The following is a 6,326-nucleotide window of genomic DNA, read 5'->3' as shown; positions in this document are numbered from 1 at the left end:
AAATACCAAATTGCAGAAACTAAACAGAGATTGTAGAGACTAAAAAAATATCTTCTCAGAATTATACGATTACTCCAAAACACAAAACAAATTTGCAGAAACTGAATGCAAATACCAAATTGCAAAAGCTGAATGAAAGACGAAATACCAAAATAATTACAGAAACTGACAAAATACCAAATTTTACAGAAGCGGAAGACAATATCTCACTCCAAAAAATTTCCGGGGCTCTGCCCCGAACCCTAGCAAGGGCGCGCTGCCCCCTGCAAACCCCCAACCAACTCACCGCAGAGTTGGATCCGTGAAGCTGTGTTCGGGATTAAGTTTCGTTTCATAAAATCAGCTCTGATACCATGTTAAAATAATTAAAGATTAAACACAAAATGAAGGCTACAATTCTGAATAATCTTTGTATTATGAGTGCTTAAACTTAACCTAAATACATATAAACTATATATAGGTTAAACAGAAAATATTATTCTACCTTTAATAAATAAGATTACATAAATATTATTTAACACACATCACATACAAGAAAAATTCACAACCTCTATTAATCTTAACAACAACAAAAATACACAAATTTGTATGTGTGTGCTATGCAAAAAAATTACATGTTATACAACCAGGGCTTTACAATCTATTTATGAACAAACATAAAAAATTATAAAGCATAAAATTATTATTTATTTTTTAGAAAGTAGTGAAATATTTTCTCCCTTATATTTTCATTAACTTAGTGGGTGGTTTTGATCCATAACCCTATAATTTTAGTGTCTTGAGAAGTAATCTCAATCGTGCTCTCATTATTTAGATACTCATTTCCCTTGTAAAGTTATAATCATAACTGTTATGATAATCTACTATATGTTGTATAATTATTAATTTATGTTGTTGAATTTATTATATTTTATTTTTTTATCTTGGACTGCCCTATTGTACAAGCCCAAACTCACATTAGCTCACTGCTACCGATCTTGCCTTTATTATTGAATTTGACACTATCTTACAGACGGTCACTGTTCACTGTTTTTCTAGCAGCAGATTCAAACTGAATTTTGACTCAATTGCAATATGTATCCAGCAAGTCATGTGCTTTCTTCATCAAGCCATTCACTTTACTTCCCTTGAAGTTAGGAAACCGTGTCTTTTATTTGTCAATTTTGGCCACATAATATCCCCCTTTCAGCAAGGAATATATGCAAGGAATTAAATTAATTTCTTTCCTTCTTTCTATCAACTAATGGGATGTGATTGTTAATTTAGAGTATATTTTAAATTTAAAGTAATCTTTATTATATCTTACATGTATATATGTTAATTAATTGGGGCGACTTAAGTTATTCAATGTCAGAGAAACAGTGGTGTCACAGCACTGGACGATCTCTGCACTTTATTTTGTGTGCTAATCTAATCTAATATAGGCAGCTAATAGCATAGCATAGTGGAGCAGATGATTTTTAATTAATTAACATTACCAGAGATCATGTGAAGGACACCAAATCCACCAAAAACAATGGTAATCGAAAATGGAGCTAGCTTGTGTTAAAAAAGCCCAAGGTAACATGTCTTTTGTCTCCGCGTTGTCAACTTATTACTCTCAATTTCAGCCTTCTAGAGGTGATCAAGTAGCTGGTAAACTACTGGCATAGCGACGTAAGATTTGGTTGCGGTTCTCCGCGAATGGTGGGGTGGCTTGGATTTTCAAATCGATCTATTCCCAACCCTAAACTCTACTGCTCTCAAGCTTTGAAGTCTTTTACCTTTTGGACTTGTTGAACTTCCAGGCCTATGACCAATGTTTTGTTGTGTTTAGGTGGTGGCAGTTCGAGACTTTTCTCACATGGCAGTGTTAATAAGTACTTGATGGATGATCCTACCGCAACTAATTTTGGGTCATATGGGTACGATATCTTAATGAATATGGAGCCCCATTTCACCAAGATTCACAGAATTGGGAACCTATAATTGAAGCAGTCATGATGTGGGGTATGGATGGTGAAAATGGAGATGGGTGAATTGGCAGATGGGAGAATATAAAGTAGGGGAAAAGCAATAATCACACCCACCCCTTCTGCTGCCACACCACCATCAACATCTCTCTATATCATCATAGTGTCTAGCTAGTTCCTGAAATTGTAATTAACAGCACTATAATTATCACCATTAAATAAGTTTACATAACATGCTCGCTGAACATTTTGTTGGGAGTCCACTGGTTTCAGTGCTTGATGGCCACTATTTTAATGATAGAACTGCAGTTGTGTCATCGTAAACTCAGCTGGTATTATCTTGATTAGCCAGGGAAACAATATCACTTGGCTGTAAGAAAAAAATTGAAGTAATAGGAGCAATTGAATGTTCTGAACATATATAAAGTGGAGTTTATAACTAAGACGACGACTAATCGCATATTAGAGTCATTTCTCTTTCTATTACATATTCTTTTAAAGGTCAAAAACTATACGATAGGAGGAAAATAAAGGGGATAAACGTACACAAAGAAATTGCTAAAAAGGGAAAGGGTATTTTAGGATACCTCAATTGTTGCAAGATAATGGTACTGTTTGTTTTGTTGCCAGTTGCCACTGCTGTGCTAGCAAAGCTTGAACCCTGGCTGATGGTCAAGAACTGTTGTAGATCACCAAAACATACGAGAACAAGGGCCTTTGGTGTGGATGAGGGCACCATCTTTACACATATCCCAGTACATTTTTGTACGAGGACTAAACACTGCGCTTGGGGTTGCAGATTCTAGCTGTACCGTTACAGATCTTAGCATCACAAAATGCTAAATCTAACCGGGGAAAAAAAAAAAGTGGCAGGTCAAAGCATAAACGGTTCCACTTTGACCCATCAAAAAAGAGGAAATTTAGGTAATAGTCATGCAAACATGGCCAAATATAAGCTCAAGTTACCGTTTTTTCGTTTACCTTTGTTTTTGTTCTATTGAATACAAGCTCAAATTGCATATATTTCAAGGTACTGTCGCTGCAGGCTACTTGCTAATCAAGAGGAAGTGAACAAAAAATGTTACGCCGTTGCCGGGGATCGAACCCGGGTCACCCGCGTGACAGGCGGGAATACTCACCACTATACTACAACGACCTTGTTGCTGCGGGCTACTAATTATATAAATATATTAATTTCCAATCCTCTTCATGCGTAGTCGTCATATTTATATCATGCTCCTTGCATATTGATTTCTTTTCTGAAGACTGCAGCTTGTGATGAGGAAGGGAAAAAATGAGGGTTTTGCACTGCTGAGTTAAGTTGGAAACTAAAAGGAGGAATTTTAGAATACCTTATTTGTTGCTGTTTATGGTTTCTGTTGATGCTGATATCAGTGATTGAACCATGGCTTCTTGAGTTCAGAACTAAACACCAACCCACAAGACCCAAGGAGCACCTCTACTTATAATATAAAGGAAAATGTATATTTTTTTAACTAAGAAAAACTTATTATTTTGGATTAATAAATATGTTATGGTTTTTTTTTAATGGCATATTTTTGTGATTGAGTTGCGGTGGCCAAAAAATTCATCAAAATTTTCTAGTCACAAATCAATTCCAATTTTTTTTAATAATAACAAAATAATATTTGGTCGTAAATGGATGACAAACAAACTATGTGATGGAATCTTGCAATATTTGGTCGTAAATGGATGACAAACAATTTGTGTGATGGAGTCTTGTGACCGATTTTGTTTTATTACAAGTTAGTCAAAAACTAATTTAGATTATGCATTATGCTCATGCACATAACCATTAATTTTAATGGAAAGAAATGATAAATGAACACATAAAAAAAAAACATGTAATATATAATGGTATATATATTGGGGTCCAAAACAAATTTAAAATATAATTTATATTATTATTTTTTAATAATATCGGAGAATATTAATAAACAAGTAAAACGATATTTTACCTTTCCAATTATCATTTGAAATAAATTGCTTTATTTTAATTCTTAATGATTAAGTATTATAGCCATCTTAATTCAATAAATTAAGTGGTAAAAGTCATTTGAAATTACCCCAAATAATAACATACATTTTCCTTTGCTAGAAACCATGTATGATTTTTAGCTACGGGGTTTTATTTTTCATGTATGATGATTTTAGAGTTAATGACAACTTAATCTCTTATATAGTTATTTATTGAGATTTAACGATAACTTAGTTTTACTGATTCAATTAAACTAATTAATTTGTCTTTTATGTTCAGTTCTTATGATTTTAGATCCATTAGTAATTTAGTGCTTTTGTCATTTTTATGCTATTATAAGTTCTTTTATTAAAAAAAAAAAGGAAAAGAGAAGCAGATAAAGTGGAAAAACATGACAAGTACGAAGGCATTTCTAGAATAAAAAACTACTAAATTGAGAATAATCAATATCGATAAATGTACTAATTTAATGAATATTGACACTATAGATATTGGCTGTATAGTTTTGGACTAAGTTATGATGAACTCTTGATTTTAAGCTATACATTGTAAATAAAAATAAAAATTAAGCGATGTTGCAATAACAAAAAAGAGGTATTTTGGAACACCTCGTTTATTTCCAGTAAACTAGAGGGACTAATTTACAATTTACTCTTGTTGCTAGTTGCAACTGCTGCTGCTGCTGCCGTCCTGCTACTAATGCTTGAACCCTGGCTCATGGGCTCGAGACCCAACACAAAGCCACAAGACCCAAGGAGCTGTATATTGCAATGCCACCGTTATCTCTCTTCAGGCACCGAGGAAAGATGCAAAAGCAGTAGCTTGACCCTAGATATAATAGACAGAAATAAAAACTGGGAGATTCCATTTGATATCCAGACCTACAAATTTTCTTAAATTCAAAAGTCTCCGGTACAAATTCAGCGCACCGGTCTCCAACAGGCCTAAAGTCTTGACAGCATTTTTCCAAATTCCAAGGTGGAACCATTTAGTTTCTAAGAGCTAATGCTATTTTAAAGATAAATTGATAAAATAATATTTTAAGTAGTATAAATATAATTTTTTTTATCATGTATATTTTAATGGAAAAAATTATATAAAAAGCCAATTCTATAAATAAGTATTTTATTTTTTAATGATTTTGATATTAGATTTAATTAACTTATTATTTTATTGACCTCACTTTGTTAATTTTAACTCTTTTAAGAGATATATAAAAATAATATTTATGAAAAAGAAAAGTCATTCTAACATTTTATTTGGCTTTTCTTAAAGAAAAGTCAAAATATTACTTTTTTTTTAATTTGTGGCTATCTATTTAGCAGCGCTCTAAGACAAATAGTCTCTAGATCAACTATTGTGGAATCCTCTTGATAAATAATAGCAGATCAAAATATCAGTCATTTGACAATTCTGGATTGATCTTGCTCTTGTTCTGCCGGACACCCCCCCTCTTGTTTCCATTTACAGTCCTTCACATTGACACCTTGAGAGGGGAAGGGGAACGAAGAAGGAGGCATATTTTTGGATTTGGGTATCATAGATTCAGAGCGATACCAAAGCTTGAATCCTGGTTTAGTGGTTCGTTGGAACCATAAGCCCAGAGGGCCACACCACAAGACCATGGAGCATTTGCATTCGTTGGCGCACCACCTCTTTTAGATCTATTTGCAATTGGTAAATGAAGCTTGCGCTAATTTCTCCATAGAGTAGGCCCCGTTTGGTATTACATTTTAAATGGAGGGTTGGGTAATTTAAAAAAAAATTAATTTTTTTTATTTTTATATAATTTTGATACGTTGATATTAAAAAATTTTAAAAATTAAAAATATATTATTTTGATGTATTTATAAAAAAAATATATATTTTAAAAACAACTGTTACAACATTTCTAAATATATATAAGTTATCTGTATAATATGACAAAATTTTTTAAATATAAAATAAAATTATTAACAAATACTTTATATTATATAAACATGTGTTATATAAAGAAATCAATTTGAACTATATGTATTAACTCATATGAAATTAAATTAATTTAAGAAAATTTTTAAAACAAAAAAAACTTATTATAATTGTTCTCTTCAAGTTTTTATATTTTAAAACTATTTTACAATAATTTTATTATTAATATCATTAAAAATATCTTTATCAAAATATACAACTAAATTATTATTTATTAACTTATCTCTCATCCTATTCCGCAATCTATTCTAAATAATATACATAATATAACTTTATTTTAGCCGTTATAAAAGGTAAAAGTAATAATAATTTAATAAATATATATTTCAAAAATATATTATAATTTGTAAAATTCTTTTTAAATTGTTATTTTTTGTTTTTATTATTTTTTTTATAAAACTAGCAAT

General features: G+C 31.3%; 1 non-coding gene across 1 annotated transcript; it reads right to left on the bottom strand.

Annotated features, from left to right (window-relative positions):
- Positions 1–3,036: 3,036 nt before the first annotated feature.
- Positions 3,037–3,108, bottom strand: TRNAD-GUC (transfer RNA aspartic acid (anticodon GUC)). Its single transcript has one exon. It is a non-coding gene; the product is annotated as a tRNA-Asp (tRNA).
- Positions 3,109–6,326: the final 3,218 nt, after the last annotated feature.

The sequence above is a fragment of the Populus euphratica genome, unplaced genomic scaffold, assembly GCF_000495115.2.
Source record: "Populus euphratica unplaced genomic scaffold, PopEup_1.0 scaffold3427.1, whole genome shotgun sequence".
NCBI classification, from domain to species: Eukaryota; Viridiplantae; Streptophyta; class Magnoliopsida; order Malpighiales; family Salicaceae; genus Populus; species Populus euphratica.
The sequence above is the reverse complement of the archived record's forward strand: the minus strand, read 5'-3'. Positions and strand labels throughout refer to the sequence as shown.